Here is a 27,852-nt window from a genome sequence, read left to right as displayed (position 1 = left end):
AAACCACAGTTCAAGAGGGTGATATCGGCACCACACCACATGTACCTATGAGTCTACAGGTTAACGCTGCACAGCAGCGGTATTCTGCGATTTATAGCTCCATCAGTGCCAGTGTCAAACGCACATTATATATACGATACCATTCACAGAAGAATTAACGACATGGCACCTGACTAGCTGCTTTTTCTTGTTGCTTTATTGGCCACTAGCCGGGAAAACACACGAGGATGCACTTCACCAACAACGCTATTGTTTCACGTCACATGGACGCTTTTTCAAGGTGTATTGTGAAAAGAGGGCAGATCTCCCACTTAACCCCTTAGTGCATATTTAAAACACAAATCAGGAGAAGATATATAAAAACTACATTAAATGGAAATATGTAATCTCAATTGCATACATAAAATATTGAAAACATACAAAATTACAAAGAGGAGGACAAGTCATTTCTGTCATTTAATCCTAACATGCCAGTGGCTCCCGTCCGGATAATCCACCTGGCTTCCACCTACAATAGTCTTGTATGCCTATCCACATTGCTTTCTGTGTTCTGGATGCGCTTTAGACCTAAAAAATGTACTTCGGTTATTGCCCCATCATGCTCCCTTATTCTAATTAAGAGCGGTCGTATGGATTTCCCAATATAAAAATTCATACAGTGGCAAAATATTGCATATACTGTAAAGTCTGACCTACATGTAATAAAATCATTTATCCCACATTTAACAGAGCCCAATTGTACAACTCGGGATGTATCCAGATATTTGCAAAACGAACAATGCTTGCAATGGTGGTTGCCTCTAGGCAAATCCCGTTTCAACCAGTTCACACTGGGTACTGACATGCGGCTTCTTACCACTTCGTCTCGGAGATTTCGAGTTCTTCGGAATGAAATCAACGGACGTTGTTCCATAAGGTCCTTTAAATACTGCAGCAAATGCAAGTTCTTATTAATGGCCCATTTAACCAAATCTACAGCCAGACTAAACGCAAAGGAGAAAATAGCACGTTTTAGATTTTCTTTCCGCTTGGGTTTTCAGCTGGAAAAAGTTAAGTCCCTACGATCCTGTTTTCTCGCCCTATCAAAAGCTTGCTGAATAGAGATCTCCGGGTAACTCCGGGCTCTCAATTTATTCATTAGGGCACACGAAAAATTCTGCATAGTCTGAATTGTTTCTCCTTAAACAGAGGAACTGTCCGCATGGCAGGGCTCGGGTTACGTGAGGGGTGGTAACTAGTAAATTTTAGTAAAGAATTGGTAGCTGTCGGTTTTTGATATCATTTAACATTTATACTCCCATTTTCCAAAATCAATTTGACATAAAAAAATTGCACCCTCCTCCCTCCAAAATTAGCAGTGAATTGCATATTGATATCATTAATGTTGATATAGTCCACAAAGGCGGAGAACTGGCTCTGTGTCCCTGTCCATACTATGAGGACATCATCTATGAAGCGGGTCCAGTGCCGGATGTACTTATCAAACTGGTTCCCCAGTCCATAGATTAATTACTCCTCCCACATTGCCAAAAAGATGATAGAGCGGGTGGGTGCCTTGGGCGTGCCCATGGCCATCCACATCCTCTGATTACCGAACCAAAACGCATTATGTTCCAGTATGAACTTTACGGCCTCACAAATGAAACTCACATATGCCACCTCTTTTCCTGCCTGCTCCAATACTCTCTGAACTGCCACAATGGTGTCTTCATGGTGTATCCGGGTATAGAGCCTCACAACATTTATTGTGGCAACACTACACTCCCCCTGCCAGTCAACACCATCAATACTTTGAAGTAGGGTTTTTGTGACTTGATAGGAAGGGACAAAATCCAACAGGGGTCTCAGGAACCAGTCCACAAACCGGGACAGAGGTTCAGTGACTGACCCACGGCCAGACACAATAGGCCTGCCCGGCGGGTCTCTGAGAACCTTGTGGATTTTTGGGAGGTGATACCAATTGGGTTTTGTTCGTCTTTTTGGAAATAGTTTTTTGGCAAGATTTTCAGAGATTACACCCTGTTCTATCCCTTTGCATAATAGTGACTGGAGGCGACTCTGATATGTTATAGTAGGGTCTTTACTCAATTTTTCATAGGTAGTTGAGTCGGATAACTGGTGCAACGCCTCCCAAGTATACATAGAGGTATCACGAGGCCGGAAGAAGACCTGCAAGAAACTTTGCCGGCAGTCGCCTCCAGTCTGAGCGCTCTGCTACCAGCCTGAAGCCGGGTCCACCTGAGATGCCAGATGAGTCGGTCTGCTGTTACTTCGCGGTGAGTGCGGGAACTAGTTTCTCTATATTTGAGTACTATAGAGGTATCAATAACTACAATGTTCCCCCCTTTGTCAGCGGGCTCCAACATTATTTGATTGTTGTTTTTTTAACCACTTAAGTGCTGATTTTTCTTGGGCAGACAAATTGTCATCCCTGGTTGGATAAATAAGACTCTTGATGTCCAAAATGACACTACTATAAAAGTGATCTAAACTTGAGCCCGGTGACAATGGGGAAGATAACTATACTTAAATGGGTCTCCCTCCTAGTGGCCGGCTGCAGCTTGGCGTGACGTCACGCCTGAATTCGGACTGATTGCGGCCGGGCAATCAGTCCTTATTCATTTACACTGCGCTCGCTCCCTGCCTGTCAATCAGATGGAGTTTGTGATGGAGGGAACGGTGTATGCTTGGCGGGGGTGTGTGATGGAGGGAACGGGGTATGCGGCGGCGGCGGGCGTAGCGCCGCATGGCACTAAGTTATAGTTCATCTACACAGGGTGCCTCCAGCTGTTTCACCACTACAACTCCCAGCATGCCCTGACAGCCAATAGATGTCAGGACAAGCTTGGAGTTGTAGTGGTGAAACAGCTGGAGGCACCTTGTATAGATGAACTAAGGGCGGAAGTCCCCCCCAGCAGGCATCAGTGACGTGGTGCCTGCTGGGGAAGTCTGCCAGGTAATGAGCACGCTACTAGGCAGACAAAAAGTTATTTTTAATATAGTAGAAAAAAATAAATGAAAAGCAGGGAGGGGGTTAGGGATAGATGTGCGATAGGCAGGGACAGAAAAAAAATATATAGAATGGTGGGAGCTACCCTTTAACCCCACCTGTAAATGTAGAGGTTTCCTTTACCCCATGTTCACAATCAGCCTCCGTTAACAGTGTAAAAAAATCACAAACAATACTGTGGTCCTCATCTGAGTATAGGGGGTTAGCTGAAAACCCCAGGTGGACAATTGTAGCTGGTGTCTCCCCTGGGAATCGTAAATTCTCCCCTTTAGTTTTTTTAGTTTTAAATATTTTGTGTAAGTTCAGTTTTCGTAGGGGTTTAGCTAAATCAATTTCACAATTCACTTTATCAAATCTATTGGTGATACAATAATTAAGGCCCTTATTCAGCAATGATAAGCAAGATTCTGATGATGTCACACTAGATATGTTCGATACATTGTCACCCACTAGTGTTGAGCGGCATAGGCCATATTCGAATTCGCGAATATTCGCGAATATATGGACGAATATTCGTCATATTCGCGAATATTCGCATATCCGTAATGTTCTCGTTTTATTTTCGCGTATGCGAATATTCGCGTGTGCGAAAATTTGCATATACGGAAATTAGCACAGGCTAAAATTCGCATATGCGAAAAATATTATATGCAAATTTTCACATATGCGAAAATTTGCACACCAGTCTCACACAGTAGTATTAGAGCCTTCTTACACCACATAAGCTGGAAGCAGAGAGGAATGATCACTGTGATGTGTACTGTGAAAAAAAAAAAAAAAAAATATTCGAAATTACGAATATATAGCGCTATATTCGCGAATATTCGCGAATTTGCGAATATGTGATATTCGCGAATAAAATTCGAATTGCGAATATTCGCGAGCAACACTATCACCCACAGATGAACTGACCTTCCCTGATGTTCCGGAGCTGTGCGGTACAGGAACTCCTACTGTCTCCAGAAGACCTGTTTTCTCTTTGCCCTGGTCCCTGCCAGGGAATGCTCTCTTGCGTCGACCGCCCCGGCATGTCCGTCGCTTAACGGACTGGGTGTAGTGGTGGAATTGGCACCATCTTGCACCCCTTGTTTTGTAGGGGCCGTTTTGCAGTCCTCCGTGTTGCTTGAATCTGACTTCGAGTCTGTGGTCCAATGATCAGGCTTTTGTCTCGGACGTCTAGATCTACGACGTTGATTCCTAGATCTTGCAAGACGTTGTTGCTGTTGGTTTTTCCATGTAAACATTTTGTCCGAATCAAAATCAAGTTTGTCCCATATATATTTGTCACGCTTCCTTTTTTTTTTTTTTATCTCGTTCTGGATTGGCATTAACTTCATGTCCAATTTACGGGAGAAATTAGTCCACTGTAAATCAGTCAGCCGGGAACGTAATTCAGTTCTCGCCTTTTCTATGTCAGCTTGTACCATAACATAGTCCAGATTGGATCTATCCAAGACAAGAATAGTAAGATTCATGGCATGCTTTAGATAGGCTTGCTGCCATTTAGCAATAAAAGACTTGTCCTCCTGGTATTGTGAAGCCTCTTTATAAGCCCGTAATCCATGAGGTGACCGGTTTGCTTCAACATAGGATCTTAAAGTGCTGAAAACAACTTTGCCTCTTTTTCAGAGAGGGCTATGAGGCGATTCTCCAATGCTTGAGTATTTAAAACAGAAAATTTGTCATTAAAGGGGTATTCCAGGAAAAAACTTTTTTCTATATATCAACTGGCTCCAGACAGTTAAACAGATTTGTGAAATACTTCTATTAAAAAATCTTAATCCTTCTAGTACTTATGAGCTTCTGAAGTTAAGGTTGTTCTTTTCTGTCTAAGTGCTCTCTGATGACACGTGTCTCGGGAAACGCCCAGTTTAGAAGCAAATCCCCATAGCATGGGCGGTTCCCGAGACACGTGTCATCAGAGAGCACTTAGCACTTAGACAGAAATGAACAACCTTAATTCAGAAGCTCATAAGTACTGAAAGGATTAAGATTTTTTAATAGAAGTAATTTACAAATCTGTTTAACTTTCTGGAGCCAGTTGATATATAAAATAATTTTTTTTCCTGGATAACCCCTTTATGGTTGCATTCAGAAAAAAACTTTGTGATATCCTCTCGGCCCGCATCAAGAGTACTAGCAGGTAACGCGCCCGCACCTGTAGCTGGAACCTCATCCAGGCTTGAACCTTCCATTGCACCGGTGGGTGTGCCAGACAACAGACAGTAGTATCCAATAGCACAGTACAAGAGGATGATATTGGCACCACACGTACTTATGAGTCTACAGGTTCACGCTGCACAGCTGCGGTATTCTGCGCTTTACAGCTCCGTCAGTGCCAGTATCAAAAGCACATTATATACGATACCCTTCACAGAAGAATTAACGACACAACACCCGAATAGCTGCTGTTTCTTGCTGCTTTATTGGCCACTAGCCGGGCAAACAGGCAAGGATGCACTCCATCAACAACGCACGTCATATGGACGCTTTTTCGAGGTGTATTGGGAACAGTGGGCCGATCTCCCACTTAACTCCTTAGTGCTTATTTAAAATACAAACCAAAAAATATATATAAAAACTACATTAAATGGAAATACATACTTTCAATTGCATACATAAAATATTAAAAACATACAATTACATTTTGTAATCCTTGTGTGTTTGCCCGGCTAGTGGCTAATAAAGCAGCTATTCGGGTGCCGTGTTGTTAATTCTTCTGTGAACGGTAAAATACATCCCAAAACCGACAAGTGTAAGAGATTAAAAACTACAATAAGCATGCTATATAACTATGGCTAAAAACTCAGATAAGGATAAAAGATAAGTACAAGGTACATGCTGAAGCAGACTAGGAAGTATATTGCACAAACATCATAGCAGCATTATTGTACAAGCAGACAAGGGCCCTCATTTTTTGTCGGGTTGTGTGCCAGATTCTGGAGCATTGCACCAGAATTTGCGCCAGAGTTGAAAATAACCCAACTAAGGCTGGGTTCACACTACGTTTTCTCCCATACGGGAGCGCATACGGCAGGGGGGAGCTAAAACCTCGCGCTCCCGTATGCCTTTGTATGCGCTCCCGTATGTCATTCATTTCCATGAGCCGGCCGGAGTGAAACGTTCGGTCCGGTCGGCTCATTTTTGCGCCGTATGCGCTTTTACGACCGGACCTCAAACCGTGGTTGACCACAGTTTTAGGTCCGGGGGAAAAGCGCATACGGCGCAAAAATGAGCCGACCGGACCGAACGTTTCACTCCGGCCGGCTCATGGAAATGAATGACATACGGGAGCGCATACAAAGGCATACGGGAGCGCGAGGTTTTAGCTCCCCCCTGCCGTATGCGCTCCCGTATGGGAGAAAACGTAGTGTGAACCCACCCTAACTCTCCATTTTACTAAGAAAACCCTAAAGAAATAGGGCAGGGCTGTTGGGGAAAGGGGGCGTGGTCACAGAAAAGAGGCGTGTTCCCGACATTTTCATAAAAACCCAACATATTTACTAAGGTTTCCACAGAATATGTAGTGGATTTCAGCTGAGGTAAACCGGACAGATCAGAACATGTGGAAAAAAACAAAAAAAAGATAAATTTAGGGAAAGTGGAAAATGTAGGGAAACCTTAGTAAATACTGTGGGGGAAAAAAATTGCAGGGAATTAAAACCCACAAAGTAAATGAGGGCCAAAGAGTATTGCACTAACAGACATCATAGTATTGCACTAAATAACCAGCAACTAGAATACAGACTGAGCTGGAGCACATGGGTGAAAAGCTTAAAGGGGTACCCCGCAGGAAAACTTTTTTTTTTAAATCAACTGGTGCCAGAAAGTTAAACAGATTTGTAAATTACTTCTATTAAAAAATCTTAATCCTTCCAGTACTTGTTAGCTTCTGAATACTACAGAGGAAATTATTTTCTTTTTGGAATACAGAGCTCTCTGCTGTTATCACGAGCACAGTGCTCTCTGCTGACATCTCTGTCCATTTTAAGAACTGTCCAGAGTAGAAGAAAATCCCCATAGAAAGCCTATGCTGCTCTGGACAGTTCCTAAAGTGGACAGAGATGTCAGCAGAGAGCACTGTGGTCATGATGTCAGCAGAGAGCTCTGTGTTCCAAAAAGAAAAGAATTTCCTCTGTAGTATTCAGCAGCTAATAAGTACTGGAAGGATTAAGATTTTGTAATAGTAGTAATTTACAAATCTGTTTAACTTTCTGGCACCAATTGATTTAAAAAGGGAAAAAAACGTTTTCCACCGGAGTACCCCTTTAACTCTTCCACGCCTGGAAAGGAAAGCACAGAAAACATAATGAATGAAAAACAAGGTCTGAACAGGGCCTAAAATGGAAAAATGCAAAAACAGATAAACGGACATTACACTTAGATTGTCAGTTCATTTGGCCAACGTGAAGTATCTTCTGTAATGGTCCTTCTTTCAAGGTTAGGCAATTGTTTTAAGGACATTTTATCTCTTTTTCGAATGTAAAAAAAATGAAGAGTTTTCAGCAGAAAACTTTTTTTTTCAGTAAAGTCGAATCTTAGTAAGAATGTTTGGAATTTGCACACAAAGAAGGGGGGTTGTGTGACTCAGCTCTCCCCAGCTTAGTTCCTGCAGGAGTCGGCATGATGTCATAATCCCTCAGCACGGCTAAAGTCCGTCTCATAAACACATTTACCGAATAAAAAAATTACAGAAAGGAGATTATTGAATAGATTTCTTGTTGCAGCATTTCGTCACTGAAGCTTTAAAGGGGTACTCCACTGGCCTGAGTGGAACTAAATGTTACGAACGCTGTTTCCGCGCTGTGGGGGTCGACCACGCCCCCTCAATGCAAGTCTATGGGAGGGGGCGTGACAGCCGTCACGCCCCCTCCCATAGACTTGCATTGAGGGGGCATGGCCAACCCCCATAGCACGAAAACAGTGTTCAAAACATTTAGTTCCACGCTGGCTAGTGGAGTACCCCTTTAAGAATTCTTCTCTTGTTGCAAATTGTAGGCCATGGTTTGCCTATTATGGAGGTGTACCGTGAAGGTTCTGAGCACTGATCAAACAACTAGAGTTTTCTAGTAGATACACAAAAATGAGGGAACCCAATAGCGATCAGTAGACTGGGCGTTCCTTCTGGACATTACCACATGCCAGTGCACCTGCAATACGAAGACCTGGTTCTTCTCCTTTCTATGAACCTTGGGTTACTACCAATATGGAGAGAGAATCCTTGTATAGGTCTTGTCACCCCTTAATAAAAGGGATACAGCCAACCTGGGCTGGGCCCCTATGTGCCCTATAGCAGCAGCATAAGCTTGTCTTTATTGTGTGTACACCTTGGATGTTACAGGCCAGAGTATGGTATGATGCCACCTTGTATATCATAAACTATCTTTTTGTATCTGCATAGTGGGATTACCCCATCATGACATCATTAAGTATTATTGCATCTCGTCATTGTCCATTTCCACTGCTGCTCTTCTATGACACAATGTTAGAGGTAAGCCTGTAAGAACCTCTGTGGCCTACCATGTTGGAGGTAAGCCAGTAAGAACCTCTGTGGCCTGCCATGTTGGAGGTAAGCCTGTTAGAATCTCTGTGGCCTACCATGTTGGAGGTAAGTCAGTAAGAACCTCTGTGGCTACCATGTTGGAGGTAGGCCTGTAAGAACCTCTGTGACCTGCCATATTGGAGGTAAGCCAGTAAGAACCTCTGTGGCCTACCATGTTGGAGGTAAGCCAGTAAGAACCTCTGTGGCCTACAGGTACGCCCTGAGTCCTTAAGGATTGGGGATGCAGGGCGTATGCATATACCCTGCGTCCCCAAGAGGTTGAAGTAAATGTGTCCCCTAGACTTTTTTTTTCTGATTAGGGGTAGATACTGAAACAAGTAATTTTTTTCTAATCTTTTTCTATTTTCTGATTGTAATTTTTTTTGTATTCCCTTTTTTTCCCATTTTGCATGAGCTGTTTTTAACAGCATTTAGTGATATGCTTTACTGCAAACACCATAGACATAGGCAACAATAGACAGCAGGTATACCATTCACATGAATGGGAAACGTTACTGGGAGTACTCGGTGACCTTGGCAAAGGTCTTTCCACTGGGAGGAGGAGGCTGAGTTCCTATTGTCTTCTCTATCTACTGGTGCCTCCTTTTGCTGTAATGCTGTACAGATAACTTTTTCCAGCAGCCTCCTCCTTATCACCACAGACAGAATAAGAATTCTCAGCTTAGTTTTAGGCCAAAATCTAAACTGCAAGATTTTAATATTATTTTAAAATATAGATAGTAAAACGGAAAATTAGAAAATGACATCACTAAAAATTCTTTAAAAATATGTTTAACATAAAAAACTTGGTTTAAACAATAGGTGATTTTCTGATGACACGCTCCCTTTAAATAACTAATCCATTCTTGGAGGGGAGAGAGGATATATGTTTAAATTTCCCGCTGCTGTCCGAGCCCGAGATTTGGCAAAAGTCCTATATACTTGTATGGAGCTTCTGTAAAGTCTGTAGATGTAGCCATTACTGGAGTTTTAAGTGTGAAGAATCACACAATCCCTTAAACTCTGGTCCCCGATGTATGATAAACCTCAAAGTGACCCAGTGGATTGACCACCCCTGCCAGGAAGTCCTTGCATCACATAGGCCGTGGTATAAATGGGTAAATATGTTATGTTCTACAGTATTTTACCTATGTTCCCGTAAAAAACATCAACGCTCCCGATAACCTCTTAACTCAAGACCATAAACTGATGTCCTCTCCAAACAAAATGTAAAGATAATGGGAAATCAATACCTTCCCCAAAATGACTCCTCAGTCCTTATCAGAAAACTAACAAACACCAGGTTACAGGTCACTTGGATTTTGCAATACTTTGCTGTGAACCTGAAAGCACAGAAGACAAGGAACTCCGCATTACATAAGTCGTCACAGTGCAACGAAAATTGTATATTTAGACCACAAGGAGGTTAGCATGGCAAAAATTCTACTTCTTAATTTTAAACCAGGGCTTAAAGGGATACTCCGGCCCTAAGACGTCTTATCCATTATCCAAAGGATAGGGGATAAGATGTCTGACTGCGGGGGTCCCGCTGCTGGGGTCCCCCGCAATTTTGCATTCGGCACCCACCTCTTTGAGCTGCACGCCGCGGCTCAAGTCCTGTGCTGCTCGAGTCTTCTCATTATGACCACAGTTGTGCAGTGCCTCTGCTAATAGTTTTTTCCCCCTTATTCACCTTTCGGTATTCTCTATCTGTTACCATTACTGGGGTCCATTACCGGCAAGAATGCAGCAGCCACCAACCGCAATTACCTCACTTACACCATTTGCTGTAAATTCCAGTGTAGCGTCATAAAAGGTTGGTATATCACCTGGGTGTGGTGAAGGATACACACCAGCGGATACACCTCATCAGATAGCGCCCCCTGTGTCTTTTATCCATTTTTCTAAGCACCTGTCTAACTCAGTAAAGCTACCGTTGTTCCGTCACTTGGTGGTGGAGTTATTATTGCCCCCAGGCCTAGCCCAGGATCCAGCGGTATACCTTCAGGGGGTATTGAGGATAATACTCGCCCTGGCATCAAGAACACAAGGGGTTAATGCCATCTGCCCCTAGGGCAATTCCCTCTGCCCTCATCACACCCTCTACCACAGAGATATCCTTTAAAGAAGCACTTTAGGTTGTTGTTTTTTTGGCCATATTATACCCATCACTAGACCTATAGCACCATACGTTGGTTTTTTTTCCAGCACAGAAAAGCTTCCAATGCTTAAAGGGGTACATACATTTTTATCACCTATCCACAGGTATGTGTCTGGTCGAGGGGGTCATCTTCCTTGCGCCATAGTGTTCTGAAATATTTTGTTCATAACACCGCCCCTCCTCGTGCATGGACCATGCCCCTTCATGAATCTCTTTGGGAGAGCCGGTGTACAGCACTCGTGTATCTCAGGCTCTCCTGTAGACAGTGCTTGGAGGGGCACATCAACCACCACTGCTCCGTGCATGAGGAAAGGCCATCTCATGAATAAAAATCTTCAGAACACTATGAAGCCAGGTGGGGGATTGCAGGGGTCTTAGCACTTGGACCTCCCTGCGATCAGACACTTATCCCCTATCCTGTGGATTGAAGATAAGAAGTTAAAGGGTACCTTTCATCAAAAAAACTTTTGATATATTATAGATTAATGTATGCAGAATAACTTTCCAATAGCATGTTATAAAAAGATATGCTTCTTTCTATTTAAGTTTCCACTTTGAAAAATGACCACTAGGGGTCTCCCTACCAGTCCTTTTTTTATAGATTTCAGACTCATGCAAGAGTCCTAAATTTCAAACTGAAGCTGGAACACAGACAAACTCAGCACTGCTCACTACCAGGGAGCAGTGCTGAGCTTGTCTGTGTCCCGGCTGCAGTCTGAGATTTAGGACTCCAGCTTGAGTCTGAAATCTATAAAAAAGGACTTATAGGGAGACCCCTAGTGGTCATTTATTCAAAGTGGAAAATGTAATAGAAAGAAGCATATTTTTTAATAACATGCTTTTTGATGAAAGGTACCCTTTAAGTTCCAGAATTTTCCTTTAATGGTCACAACAGGTTGTCAGGCCTAGGTCAGCTGACTTCCTGTAAACTACAGGATTACATCATCACCTACCAGATCCCCTCCTACTAGCTCCCAAACCCATCTGCTATCCCATTGGTATCATATATATCTTAGTTTATATTAATTATTTATATATATATATATATATATATATATATATATATATATATATATATATATATAGTGCACACATACAACATGGCGCTCAGCTGAGTTTGTCATGACTCAAAGTGGCCTCTGTCCCCATTGGGATCAGTGTGGGAGGAAACCAGAGTAGCTGGACGAAACCCACACAAACACGGGGAGAACGTAAAAATTCCTGGAAGATGTTGTCCATGGTGGAATTTGAACCCAGGGTCCCAGCTCTGCAAGACAACAGTGCTAGCCACTGAGCCAGTGTTTACACATTGAATTTCTTGTAGCAGTTTTTCTGTTTTTGCCATGAGAATTTGCCAACATCGTGTCACCCTTGGCCAAAGTATTCATTGGAAATGTAGGCTGCATTACAGAACCCACATCATTCTGCATTTGTAAACCGAAATGAAGCCTATCCCAGAGCATGCCACATCAGCAAAAAGAGGTAAGCAAAAGTCATACACAATAAGCTTTACATTATTTTCCAATTACTGCCTACTCAGCACTATGGAAAGCAAAAAAAAAAAAAAAGACCCCTTTGAATGTTTAACCCTTTAACGACGCAGGACGTATATTTACGTCCTGCGCTGGCTCCCGCGATATGAAGCGGGGTCGCGTTGCGACCCCGCATCACATCGCGTCGGTCCCGGCGCTCATCAACGGCCGGGACCCGCGGCTAATACCACACATCGCCGATCGCGGCGGTGTGCGGTATTAACCCTTTAGAAGCGGCAGTCAAAGCTGACCGCCGCTTCTAAAGCGAAAGTGAAAGTATCCCGGCTAGTCAGTCGGGCTGTTCGGGACCGCCGCGGTGAAATCGCGGCGTCCCGAACAGCTTGCAGGACACCGGGAGGGCCCTTACCTGCCTCCTCAATGTCCGATCGACGAATGACTGCTCCGTGCCTGAGATCCAGGCAGGAGCAGTCAAGCGCCGATAACACTGATCACAGGTGTGTTAATACACGCCAGTGATCAGGATGAAAGATCAGTGTGTGCAGTGTTATAGGTCCCTATGGGACCTATAACACTACAAAAAAAATGTAAAAAAAAAGTGTTAATAAAGGTCATTTAACTCCTTCCCTAATAAAAGTTTGAATCACCCCCCTTTTCCCATAAAAAAAATAAAACAGTGTAAATAAAAATAAACATATGTGGTATCGCCGCGGGTAAATGTCCGAACTATAAAAATATATCATTAATTAAACCATACGGTCAATGGCGTACGCGCAAAAAAATTCCAAAGTCCAAAAAAGCGTATTTTGGTCACTTTTTAGACCATTAAAAAATGAATAAAAAGTTATCAAAAAGTCCGATCAAAACAAAAATCATACCGATAAAAACTTCAGATCACGGCGCAAAAAAAGGAGTCCTCATACCGCCCTGTACGTGGAAAAATAAAAAAGTTATAGGGGTCAGAAGATGACATTTTTAAACGTATACATTTTCCTGCATGTAGTTATGATTTTTTCCAGAAGTATGACAAAACCAAACCTATATAAGTAGGGGATCATTTTAACCGTATGGACCTACAGAATTATGATAAGGTGTCATTTTTACCAAAATATGCACTGCGTAGAAACGGAAGCCCCCAAAAGTTACAAAATGGTGTTTTTTCTTCGATTTTGTCGCAGAATGATTTTTTTTCCGTTTCGTCGTGAATTTTTGGGTAAAATGATTAATGTCACTGCAAAGTAGAATTGGTGACGCAAAAAATAAGCCATAATATGGATTTTTAGGTGGAAAATTGAAAGGGTTATGATTTTTAAAAGGTAAGGAGGAAAAAATGAAAGTGCAAAAACGGAAAAACCTTAAGGGGTTAAGAGTCCTTAAGGGGTTAAAGGGGTACTTCCGTGGAAAATCTTTTTTTTTTTTTTTAAATCAACTGGTGCCAGAAAGTTAAAACCTTCCAGTACTTTTTAGGGGCTGTTTACTAAAGAGAAATCCCAAAAAGAAATGCATTTCCTGTGATGTCCTCACCACAGTGCTCTCTGCTGACCTCTGCTGTCCATTTTAGGAACTGTCCAGAGAAGAAGAAAATCCCCATAGCAAACATATGCTTCTCTGGACAGTTCCTAAAATGGACAGCAGAGGTCAGCAGAGAGTGGTCCTGTGGTCAGGACATCACAGGAAATGCATTTCTTTTTAGACTTCTCTTTAGTGTACAGCCCCTAAAAAGTACTGGAAGGATTAAGATTTTTTAATAGAAGTGATTTACAAATCTGTTTAACTTTCTGGCACCAGTTGATTAAAAAAAAAAAAAAAGTTTTCCACGGGAGTACCACTTTAAAGACAATCCCTTAGGGCAGTGTTTGCCAACCAGTGTGCCTCCAGCTGTTGCAAAACTACAACTTCCAGCATGCCCGGACAGCCGTAGGCTGTCCGGGCATGCTAGGAGTTGTAGTTTTGCAACAGCTGGAGGCACACTGGTTGGAAATCACTGCTTTAGAGCAGCCCTGAGAGGATTGGTAAGGCACTCTCTAACCTTCTACCCTCTCCTGGCAGGTGTACAACGCATAGGAAGAGGCATAAGTCATCAAGATAAGAAAACCTATCAATGCACATCGTGTCCTAGATGTACACCGCCCTAAGGCTGTTGAAGGAAACAGTGTTGTCAGGTTCCATAGGAGATGTCCATGCATGTTCACTGACATTGCTTACAAGTTATAGATGGCTTTATTCTGTATGTACAGTACCTTTGCATCCTGCTGTTGCATGTTATCTTGTTAGATTATCTGTCTATCTAAGGCTTTGTTCATGGTTGTAAATGGTTAACAACAGGAAAATTAACCGAAAAATTATAATGATACGCTGGGAGTTGTTCATAAAGAATTTTTTTTCTTTCTGTGGACCTTAAAGGGGTACTCCACTGGAAAACATTTTCTTTTAAATGAACTGGTGCCAGAAAGTTAAACAGATTTGTAAATTACTTCCACTAAAAAATGTTAATCCTTCCAGTACTTACCAGCTGCGGTATACTACAGAGGAAGTTCTTTTCTTTTTTTATTTCTTTTCTGTCTGACCACAGTGCTCTCTGCTGACACCTCTGTCCATGTCAGGAACTGTCCAGAGCAGGACAGGTTTGCTATGGGGATTTGCTCCTACTCTGGACAGTTCCTAAAATGGACAGAGGTGTCAGCAGAGAGCACTGTGGTCAGGGAGAAAGGAAATTCAAAAAGAAAAGGACTTCCTCTGGAGAAAACAGTGGCTAATAAGTACTGGGAGGGTTAAGCTTTTTAAATAGAAGTAATTTAAAAATCTTTTTAACTTTCTGACACCAGTTGATTTAAAACAAAGTTATTATTATTATTATTATTTTTTTTAATAAGAAGTTGCTCCAGTAAGTTAAACAGATTTGTTTGGAGAGTGGTACAATGAAGAGGGTCTGCAGGAACCAGAGAAGCATGTTGGAGGATCCTTGCAAGTTTGGGGCTCCATTTTAGCAAATTAAGTTGAGTTTTAGTCAGATTTTAGGTGTCCTCAATGCTAAGGAATACAGACAGATATTTATCCATCATGCAATACCATCAGGGAGACATCTGATTGACTTCTACGGTGTCCATTTTAGGACATCATCAGCCGTACCTCCGTATTCCTTCGGGCAAAACAGCGTCCCGCCTCCTCCCTCAGACCAATCTCCGTCAGGCGTCAGCCCCAACTCCCTCCTCCCTCCTTTGTCATCCTAAAGTCTCTCATCCAAAACTCCGTCATCCTAAAGTATCTCATCCCAAACTCCGTCATCCCTCATATGAAAAACCTTCCTTCCGTGTAGCAGAGCCGAGTCAGTGTCGGCTCTCTACTATACAGTGCTGTGCAACGTCGGCTCTGCTATGCGGCAGGAAATTGCATCTGAGGAAGAATCGTCTGAGGCATAACGACGTTTTGGATGAGGGATTTTCGGATGAGGGAGTTGTGGCTGAAGGATGACAGCGATTGGTATGAGGGAGGAGGCGGGATGCCGTTTTGCTTGATGGAGGATAGAGTTGCAGCTGACAACTGACGGTAATTGGTCCGAGGGAGGAGGCGAGATGCTGTTTTGCCTGACGGAGGACGGAGTTGCGGCTGACGACTGATGGCGATTGGTCCGAGGGAGGAGGCGGGACACTGTTTTGCCTGACAGAGGACGGAGGTACGGCTGATGACTGACTATGTTGACTATGTCGTATGACCGTAGACTTCAAATTTATTTTGCAGTAGGACAATAGCCTCACACATAAAGGCAATATCATTAAAGGGGTACTCCGCTGCCCCATCGTTCGGAACATTTTGTTCTGAATGCGCAGAGCAAGCGGCGGGGTCGTGACGTCACGGCCACATCCCCTCGTGGCATCACGCCACACACCCCTCAGACATCTTATCCCTGATCCTTTGGATAGGGGATAAGATGTCTTGGGCGGAGTACCTCTTTAAGTACTATATTCATTGTAAAGAAAAACCTTTTTGCCAAAAAAGCTGTGTCCCAAATAGCACAATAATAGAACCGTGAATCCAAAAAACAAAAGATTTATTGAGTCCACTATGAACTTGTCCTCTTATCTGAAGAAGGAGGTTGCATCATGAGGGGGGTAGTTGCCTAGTATTGTAATTGCACACAGATGAGGCATTTAGTGGGTGCCAGTAGCATAACATAGTATGGGTCACCAATACGGTGTAAGCCATCATGGTGCACAACACGTTATCATGTTACTGGCACCCTGTCTATGCTTTATCTGTGTGAAGTATAATACTAGACAACGAGTAGTTGTTCATCAGTATTATGCATCTGTGCGACCTCCCCTTTTATAGCATTGTGGCTGATCTACATCATAATGGAAATAGGTGCCTAACCTGCCCTTGTATCAGTAACCAGTTAGTGTGGCCTTTTTCAGTGATTTTTTTGTGATTTATGTCCCTTTTTTCAGTGTTTTTTTTTCTCCCCATAATGTTAGTGTAGGGACTTGCAAAAGACTGACGTTGGTTGTGAGCTTGTATATTTGGGCCAGAATAACAACTGATACCTCATGTTTATTTTATGAGTATATATATGTATATATATATTTTGTGATGTGGTCTGGCCTTGAGATGCCAGTGGAGCCCGGGGTGTCAGTGCGTTGTGGGGTGCACAATAATTGAGTAACTGTCAATCTCCCTTGGTCAGGGACTTCTTGTAAGATCTCACCTTGTGGAGTTTCAATGATCATGAGAACGGTGAGGAATCAGCCCAGAAATACATGCGAGGTATAATTGGTGTATCTGGTTCTGGCGAAAGAGTTTAGCTGATGCATCCTTCGTTGCTGTGGCAATGCCCGTGTTCCACGCCTCCGCATCCACACCCTTTCAAGGTGGGCAACTGTACCTCACCCAGTCTCTTACTCATTGCCTGTGTTGGGATTTTCTACACTAGCTCCTATCTTTTGCTATCTATTGCTATCTATTGATTTAATTTTGTGTATTCTGACCTTGGCTTGTCTGACTACTCTTCTGCCTACCGTATCTGTACCGACTTGGCTTGTTTGGCTCTGACTTTTGTTCCCTGACCTTTTTCCTGACTTCTGTACTGCGGTTGCTTATTACTTTGGATTTTGTTATACCCAGCACTTCAGTTGAGTAGGGACCGACACTGTGGTTGAGGTCACCCTATTAAGGAGGGGGGTTTCCAAATGACAGAGGTCCAGGCAAGCTCAGTGCTGCACTTATCCCTTATCAATTTTACAGGAGGATCTTGTCAATTGTCTCATGGAAGTTGGGACGATAGTCACCAAGAAAACAATTAGTAACACACTACACTGTGAACAACTGAGATCCTGCAGTGCCTGCAAGGTCCCCTTGCTCAAGAAAGCCAATGTACAGACCCGTCTAAAGGTTACCAATGAACATCTGAAAGATCATCTGAAATAATCAGCAGGGGGATCAAATAATTTTTTCCTTTACTGTAATCAGCAGGGGGATCAAATAATTTTTTCCTTTACTGTATAGTGTGCTTTGTAGGTTTCTGACTTGTTTCTAGAATTATTAAGAGAGTTCAAAGGGTCCACGGTGATAGATTTGTCACAGCATGTTAAGAACACGATTAGGATAATATTTGGCTACTGAACTTACTATTCACCCCTGGGGACCTCAATCTGCCAACTTCAAAGATAAAACAAGGCAGTCAAAAAAGATTCTCAGCTGGGACGTTCAGTTCCTTGAAAGGTCATGGGGGGCTTGTTATTTATGATATGTGAAAGTGACAAATTATTTCTACTGTAGTTAGAAAAAAAACTACTAAAGCATTTTCCATTTAACATGCGTTTTAGTCACGGTGGATGTGGGAAGGAAATGCGCGTAGTTTTGGAATCACTTTGTGTCCACAAGGAAACAATTCTGGAAAGGCAGAATACTTTGAATCCCCCATAGTTGTAGACAGTATGTTGCACTGAGCACTGCATGAGCGCTCTTCTCCTGCTTCCTCTGGCGGGCCCCGGATTCGAATTGCCCTAGTTTTTGCCCTAGTGCCTTAGAGAAAGAGTTTTCCTGTCTGCCTACCTGTGTTCTGACATATTGTTCCGTGACCGGACTTTGCTCCTGTGCCGCCTGCCTAGTGACCTCCTGCTATGTTCTTGTGCCACCTGCCCTGACCATCTGCCTTCCTGACTACGAGTTGCCAGATCCCTCCTGTGCCGCGTACCTCGTCAGCAACCTGTGTGAAAGAGTCGCGTCAGGGGTAACGACCTGGGTGCCGCCTGTCGCAGCAAACCATCCAGCTTTGCTGCGGGCACTGGTGAAAACCAGCAGCAACTTAGACTCCGCTCCCTGACACGGCCCAAGCCATCATCCACACAGGTCCAGCGAATCTACTACCTCCATGAGTGTTACACAGTAACATATGAATAAGCCTCAAAATGATGTTAAAATTTAGACATTAACCAGTATCCTCTTCCAGGACTCTTTCTGGAGGGGAGGGGGGGATTCCTAAACTAGGGGTCCCTCATCCATCACATTTATATGCTATATAGGTGCACGTAGAATGCAATTGTCTCTATGAGTTCACCAGTTTGAGCCTATAGGTTTATGTTCAGTTCCACAAAAAATGACCAATGGCTTCCATAGATGTGAACATGTATTTGAAAGGGATTTTCTCTTCTAGGCGCCATTGGAATGAAGCGTACATTTCTGCAGGTAAAGCATCATTCTGCTTTAATACTACACTATGTTGGGTGCTTTGTGCATAATGAAGACAGATGTATTTGTGCTGACTGCAGAGGCAGGAGATGAACAAAGGCGACTTAATGATATCATCTTTCTGAGAATGTCAGGAATCTCCAGCACTTACAGACAGGAATCTTGTAAATCCAGGCCTAAACTGGCCTTGTGCTTGAGATTCTGTTTGCTACATGGTGTTTCATTCGTCTCCGCAAACATTCCACCGTCTTTTGTTAGGCATCTGAGCTCCTTCCACTCCTGCATTGCGAACATTGCTGAAAGCCGCAGCCATGAGAAGCTTTGGAGTGTAAATTGAATAATGTCAAATGTTTATTCTTCTGGACGCAGTATCGGAAGCGCAGTCTATGTAGGAGCTTCAGCCAATAAAATGCAGAACTGGCGGCTGCAGCGTCTTCTGAGGGCAAATAACAAAGCCATTGCTGTGCAGGGAATCTAAGCAATGGATACGGCCATGGAGGGTTCCATAACCAGTGCGGTATCCAGTGCGGTATTTTCAGCTGCTACTTATCTAACTTATCTACCTATTTAAAGGGGTACTCCGCCCCTAGACATCTTATCTCCTATCATTTGGATAGTGGATAAGATGTCTAGGGGCTGAGTGCCCCTTTAAATAGGTGATAAGTAGCAGCTGAAAATACCGCACTGGATACCGCCCCCGTGTGACGTTACGCCCGTCCCCTCAATGCAAGTCTATGGGAGGGGGCGTTACGCCCCCTCCCATAGACTTGCATTGAGGGGACGGGCTTGACGTCACACGGGGGCGGAGTCCTGACGTCACAGGCTTCCGTTCCCTTAGTCGCGACTCAGACCCTCCAGCGCTTCCGCACAAAAAACAGGTGGGTGCCGCATGCAATACTGCGGAGGTCCCCAGCGGCGGGACCCCCGACATCAGACATTTTATCCCCTATCCTTTGGATAGGGAATAAGATGTCTAGGGTGGGAGTACCCCTTTAAGGTTTGCTGGATGCACAGTATGTTTCTCAAGTACTGTATGGTTATGCAAAGTGTATTTTCTGCATTTCTAATGTATTTTCGGTGCCGCACCACAAGCCAAAGCATAAACTGCAGCTCACAGCACTAATCGTGACCATCTCATCATTACCTTGTGCTCTCCACATGTGTATCTATAGAAGGTATGGGTTATGATTAAGTATCAACTGATATACCAGATTGTAATATGTTTGCTATTAGAAACCCCTGAGTATATGAGACCCAATTCTGAAATTCCCTGTTCATACGTGAATTGCTGGGACAGCCTAGTTATCCAATAGGCTTTGTGTAATGCACAATCACAATGGGACCCCCTGCAAGCAGCTTATCCTTGGGAGACCCTTCTAACAAAATGTGTTTGTCTCTACTTGTTGTTAATCTATTAAATGTATGTGAGAGGACAGATAGAAGGGAGTCTGGGTGCAGGGACAGAGCACACAGGGTTTGTTTGTAGTCATAATCATGATGACATATTGGTCTGCAAAGGACCAAGTGCAAAGCTGCTTTATTGTGCATTTTAGATGCATTGGCTAAATGCAAAAAATTATTGGTTACAAGGCGGACATAGACTTTAAACTTGGATATTCTAATATCATATTTTATGCTGAACTGAAAGTTCCCAAGAGCACAGTGACCTCTATTCATTTTAAAGGAAAGAATGTTGGAACAACCAGGACTCTTCCTAGAGCTGATCACCCATCAAACAAAGTAATCAGGGATAAGGGCCTTGGTAAGAAAGGGGATCAAGCACCCAATGGTCACTGGCTGAGCCACAAAGATCCTGTGTGCAGTTTGAAGAAACTTCTAGAAGGTCAACCATCACTGCGGAACTTCATCAATCTGAGCTTTATGACAGAGTGGCCAGAAAGAAAGCAACATAGAGTATGCAAAAAAGCACCTCAGATTGTGAGAAACAAGAACACCAGGCACTGCCCATCACCTGCCCAATACCATCCCCTACAGTGATCATGGTGGGGACAGCATCATGTCTGGGGGAAACCAGGCACTGCCCATCACCTGCCCAATACCATCCCTACAGGGATCATGGTGGGGGCAGCATCATGCCTGGAGGAAACCAGGCACTGCCCATCACCTGCCCAATACCATCCCTACAGTGATCATGGTGGGGGCAGCATAATGTCTGGGGGAAACCAGGCACTGCCCATCACCTGCCCAATATCATCCCTACAGTGATCATGGTGGGGGCAGCATCATGTCTGGGGGAAACCAGGCACTGCCCATCACCAGCCCAATATCATCCCTACAGTGATCATGGTTGGGGCAGCATCATGTCTGGAGGAAACCAGGCACTGCCCATCACCTGCCCAATACCATCCCTACAGTGAAGCATGGTGGGGGCAGCATCATGTCTGGAGGAAACCAGGCACGTCCCATCACCTGCCCAATACCATCCTTACAGTGATCATGGTGGGGGCAGCATAATGTCTGGAGGAAACCAGGCACTGCCCATCACCTGCCCAATACCATCCCTACAGTGATCATGGTGGGGGCAGCATCATGTCTGGGGGAAACCAGGCACTGCCCATCACCTGCCCACTACCATCTTTACAGTGATCATGGTGGGGGCAGCATAATGTCTGGAGGAAACCAGGCACTGCCCATCACCTGCTCAATACCATCCCTACAGTGATCATGGTGGGGGCAGCATCATGTGTGGGGGCAAACCAGGCACTGCCCATCACCTGCCCAATACCATCCCTACAGTGATCATGGTGGGGGCAGCATCATGTCTGGAGGAAACCAGGCACTGTCCATCACCTGCCCAATACCATCCCTACAGTGATCATGGTGGGGGCAGCATAATGTCTGGGGGAAACCAGGCACTGACCATCACCTGCCCAATACCATCCCTACAGTGATCATGGTGGGGGTAGCATCATGTCTGGGGGAAACCAGGCACTGCCAATCACCTGCCGAATACCATCCCTACAGTGATCATGGTGGGGGCAGCATCATGTCTGGGGAAAACCAGGCACTACCCATCACCTGCCCAATACCATCCCTACAGTGATCATGGTGGGGGCAGCATCATGTCAGGAGGAAACCAGGCACTGCCCATCACCTGCCCAATACCATCCCTACAATGATCATGGTGGGGGCAGCATCATGTCTGGAGGAAACCAGGCACTGCCCATCACCTGCCCAATACCATCCTTACAGTGATCATGGTGGGGGCAGCATCATGTCTGGGGGAAACCAGGCACTGCCCATCACCTGCCCAATACAATCCCTACAGTGATCATGGTGGGGGCAGCATCATGTCTGGAGGAAACCAGGCACTGCCCATCACCTGCCCAATACCATCCTTACAGTGATCATGGTGGGGGCAGCATCATGTCTGGGGGAAACCAGGCACTACCCATCACCTGCCCAATACCATCCCTACAGTGAAGTATGGTGGGGGCAGCATCATGTCTGGAGGAAACCAGAAAATACATTGTTGCAACATAACCAAAACACAGTTAAACCCCAGGCAATCGAATTTTACAACAATGTTCAGCTACAAAAATACAATGTGGGTAAAATGCTACGTCCAGCTGCTTAAATAAGCAAGGGTCGGATGTTTGTATAATTTCTGTGCCAGCTGAGATGCACATTTTAAGTTGCTATTTTTCTTTCTTTTATTTTTTTAATTCGCTTTGGTTTCCAGTTATTGTCTGTGGTTCCAGACATAGAGAGGTGTTGTTGATAGTCAGCTGTGATAGACGGGGCTCTGTTTCCATTGTTGGTGCTGTGAGCTGAAAGGGCAATGCACAGCGAGCAAAGGTTCCTTGGAGGTGAATACCAGGCATTCCTGCCAGTGGCTGGTGCACAGATACGAGCCTTGTGCTGCGCTGATTACCCGGATCGTTTCCTCTTGTCTCAGCATGACATAGGAAAGTCTAATTACATCATCAGCTATGCAAATGAGCGCGGCGTACTCAAGGGCTATGGGAGCTGGAGTGCAATGGAATTTACATTAGTATTATTAGCACAGATTTGATAGGGTGTGTATAACAATATTCTATAACAGTGGTCTTCAACCTGCGGACCTACAGGTGTTGCAAAACTACAACTCCCAGCATGCCCGGACAGCCGTTGGCTGTCCGGGCATGCTGGGAATTGTAGTTTTGCAACATCTGAAGGTCCGCAGGTTAGAGACCGCTGTCCTATAATATCACATCCATAGCAGTGTTTCCCAAGCACGGTGCCTCCAACTGTTGTAGTTTAGCAACAGCTGGATGCACCCTGGTTGGGAAACACTGCTTCATGGCATACCCTAAACCCCGCTGCTGGCAATTTGTTTCCTTTAAAGGGGTACTACATTGAAAAAAAAAATTCAAATCAACTGGTGCCAGAACGTTAAACAGATTTGTAAATTACTTCTATGTAAAAATCTTAACCCTTCCAGTACCTATCAGCTGCTGTATACTACAGAGGAAGTTGTGTAGTTCTTTCCAGTCTGACCACAGTGCTCTCTGCTGACACCTTTGTCCGTGTCAGGGACTGTCCAGAGCAGCAAAGATTGGCTATGGGTATTTGCTCCTGCTCTGGACAGTTCTTGACACAGATAGAGGTGTCAGAAGAGAGCACTGTGATCAGACTGGAAAGAACTACACAACTTCCTGTGGAGCATACAGCAGCTGATAAGTACTGGAAGGATTTGGATTTTTAAAAAGAAGTACAGTGGGAATCAAAAGTTTGGGCACCCCAGGTAAAATTTTTTATTAATGTGCATAAAGAAGCCAAAGAAAGATGGAATAATCTCCAAAAGGCATCAAATTACAGATAAGACATTATTTTAATATGTCAACAAAAGTTAGATTTTATTTCCCTCATTTACACTTTCAAAATAAAAGAAAACAAAAAAATGGTGTCTGCAAAAGTTTGGGCACCCTGCAGAATTTATAGCATGCACTGCCCCCTTTGCAAAGCTGAGACCTGCCAGTGTCATGGATTGTTCTCAATCATCATCTGGGAAGACCAGGTGATGTCACTCTCAAAGGTTTTAAATGCCCAGACTCATCTGACCTTGCCCCAACAATCAGCACCATGGGTTCTTCTAAGCAGTTGTCTAGAAATCTGAAACTGTAAATAGTTGACGCTCACAAAGCTGGAGAAGGCTATAAGAAGATAGCAAAATGTTTTCAGATGTCAATATCCTCTGTTCGGAATGTAATTAAGAAATGGTAATTGAAAATGTCATCAGGAACAGTGGAAGTTAAAGCAAGTTCTGGGAGACCAAGAAAAATCAGCGTTTGAACTTTGCAAATGAACATATAGACAAACCTGATGCATTTTGGAAACAAGTTCTGTGGACCGATGAGGTTAAAATTGAACTTTTTGGCCAGAATGAGCAAAGGTACATTTGGAGAAGAAGGGGAACAGAATTTAATGGAAAGAACCTCTGTCCAACTGTTAAGCATGGGGGTGGATCTATCATGCTTGGGGGTTGTATTGCAGCCAGTGGCACAGGGAACATCTCACAAGTAGAAGGAAAAATGGATTCAATACAATTTCCGCAAATTTTGGATGCTAACTTGATGCCATCTGTGAAAAAGCTGAAGTTAAAGAGAAGATGGCTTCTACAAATGGCTAATGATCCTAAACACACCTCGAAATCCACGGGGGATTACATCAAGAGGCGTAAACTCAAGGTTTTGCAATGGCCTTCACAATCTCCTGACCTCAACATAATTGAAAATCTATGGATAGACCTTACAAGAGCAGTGCGTGACAGACAGCCCAGAAATCTCAAAGAACTGGAAGACTTTTGTAAGGAAGAATGGGCAAGGATACCTCAAACAATAATTGAAAGACTCTTGGCTGGCTACAAAAAGCATTTACAAGCTGTGATACTTGCCAAAGGGGGCAGTACAAGATATTAACTCTGCAGGGTGCCCAAACTTTTGCAGGTGCCATTTTTTTGTTTTCTGTTATTTTGAAAGTGTAAATGAGTGAAATAAAATCTAACTTTTGGTGACATATTATAAGAATGTCTAATCTGTAATTTGATGCCTTTTGGAGATTTTTCAATTTTTCCTTGGCTTCTTTATGCACATTAATACAAATTTCTACCTGGGGTGCCCAAACTTTTGATAACCACTGTAATTTACAGATCTGTATAACTTTCATGCACCAGTTGATTTGAAAACATTTTTTCCACCGGAGTACCCCTTTAAATAGTAGTGATGGGACGTCCATAGTGATGTCACTTCCCATTACTGTGGTCGCCTAGTGAAAACATTTGAATATTTATCACAGGGGCAGACCGGGCAGGGAATATTGAAAAGGCAGGGGAGCTTGGAGAGCTGGCTCCCCGCTTCCATTGCACACAGCATAGCAATGGATGAAATAATGGGCATAACTCCTAAACTACTATACAAATTGAAGTAAGTGACCACTGTTTTAAATGGTGTTTACAGACGCTATAATTCAGTATATGGGGTTTAGTGCGGGTGAAAAGGCTCTCAGTTTCCCTTCACAATAAACAGGCACTGGGCATCAGTAAATATCATTTATAAAAAATGTGAAATTGCTTAGATAAAATAAAGCTAGATACAAATAAAACCTTGTACCGCTACATAAAAAATAAAAAATAAAAATAAATAAATAAAAATGGAGAATGGAGTTATCCGGAATGGCAAAAATGTATTAGCACAAAACCACATATGCATGAATGAGGCAAAAATTTGTCAAGGTTTAAACTTGGTGATTCATTTTGGATTTCTTTTATTACTGCTCCTGTACACTGAGAAACCCAGGGGTAAGTGGCATCGCAGCATCCACTTACTACAGCCCAGCTGCACAGTGTATTGTACAGGAGCAGGGACTTCTGCCTTAGACATAAGTCCCTGCTCCTGCACATACTATGCATGGACAATCAAAGGGCAATTGGGGCACTTCTAAATCCTAATCGGGATCCAAATCTGAAACAAACCTGACAGTTTGATTTGCTTACTAGGACAAGAGACGAATATCGAGAGATTCGATCATCTGTATGCAGCGCCCTCATTTATTGCTACAAAAAAGGGATAGGGAAAGGTAAGTATTAAAGGGGTACTCCGGCCCCAAGACATCCTATCCCCTATCCAAAGGATAGGGGATAAGATGTCTGATTGCGGGGGTCCCGCTGCTGAAGACCCCCGCAATCTAGCATGCAGCATCCACCTGTAAGCACTGCAGGAAGCGCTGGAGGCTCTCAGTGTTATGCCTCCCGACCATGGGGACGGAGTATCGTGATGTCACGACTCCGCCCCGTGTGATGTCATGCCCCGCCCCCTCAATGCAAGTCTATGGGAGGGGGCGTGACGGCTGTCACGCCCCCTCCCATAGACTTGCATTGAGGGGGCGGAGTTGTGACATCACGATACTCCGTCCCCGTGGTCGGGAGGCGTAAACCAGGAAGCTCTCAATGTTATGCCTCCCAACCATGGGGACGGAGTATCGTGATGTCACGACCCCGCCCGTATGATGTCATGCCCTGCCCCCTCAATGCAAGTCTATGGGAGGGGGCGTGATGGCCGTCACGCCCCCTCCCATAGACTTGCATTGAGGGGGCGGACTCGTGACATCACGATACTCCGTCCCCGTGGTCGGGAGGCATAAGACTGAGAGCCTCCAGGGCTTCCGGCAGTACTTGCGGGACCCCCTTTGGATAGGGGATAAGAAGTCTTGGGGCCGGAGTACCCCTTTAACTGTTGCAAATGGTATGTTCATGCAAGGCATTTTTCTGGTATCCTTTGGCCAAAATGACTGGAAAGTATATTCATGTTATTCATGGGCTGTGGAATTTATTTAAAGAGGACCTGTCATCAAACCATATTTTCTAAACTAACTCAGATTATATTCCCTAACTACTCCTCTCCACCCCTCCTGCCCTAAAAATTATTCTTGAGCTCTAAAAAGCTTTGTATCATACCTTTCCCCTTTTCTCACATTGTGTGAGCTCCCGGCAGGAAAAAGTGGGCGTTCCCCAGAAGGAGCGATGTCACTGAAGCCTGCGAGAGCTGTGCCCCACCATGCCCGCACACACTTCCTGAGTTTGGACTTCTGCAAGTCCTGATGGAGACCAAACTAACTGTTTGACTTGCGGCAGGGAACAGAACAGAGCCACCTAGTGGCCGTTTTTTTAATCACATTAAAAACATTTAAAGTTTGAGAATTTTAACAGCAAGTAAATAGCAAAGTGTCTTATAATAGCATAGGGAACACTATATTAAAAGTTTACTTTGGGGACAGGTACTCTTTGATGAAATCAATTACTATTATTGTTGTTGTATGTATTCATCAAAAAAATAAAAAAAATAAAACACATACAAAAAATGCAACAAAAACGGTTTCATATAGTCTACTAGGTGGATGAAAGAAGTAGAGGTTTGAGGGGGTCCACTGTGGCTCCATCACCCAAGGGCCCTGTGAACCTGGAGCCGGCCTGTGTTGTGGCTGTATGGTAGATATTCATGACATCTCAGGTGTTTACTTATATTACTTGTTTTGCTGTTTTTATTAGTCTCTTATTTTTGTTTCTATTGTTTCTCTTAAAGGGGTACTCCGGTGGAAAACTTATTTTTTTTTTAAATCAACTGGTGCCAGTATTTATATGCTGCTTAATACTACAGAGGAAATTCTTTTCTTTTTGGAACACTGAACTCTCTGCTGACATCACGAGCACAGTGCTCTCTGCTGACATCTCTGTCCATTTTAAGAACTGTCCAGAGTAGGAGAAAATCCCCTTAGCAAACATATGCTGCTCTGGACAGTTCCTAAAATGGACAGAAATGTCATCAGAGATCACTGTGCTCGTGATGTCAGCAGAGAGCTCTGTGTTCCAAAAAGAAAAAAATTTCCTCTATATTATTCAGCAGCTATTAAGTACTGGAAGGATTAAGATTTTTTAATATAATTAATTTACATATCTGTTTAACTTTCT

The sequence above is a fragment of the Hyla sarda genome, chromosome 9 (genome assembly GCF_029499605.1).
Source record: "Hyla sarda isolate aHylSar1 chromosome 9, aHylSar1.hap1, whole genome shotgun sequence".
Taxonomy (NCBI): domain Eukaryota; kingdom Metazoa; phylum Chordata; class Amphibia; order Anura; family Hylidae; genus Hyla; species Hyla sarda.
Note: the sequence above shows the minus strand (reverse complement) of the source record.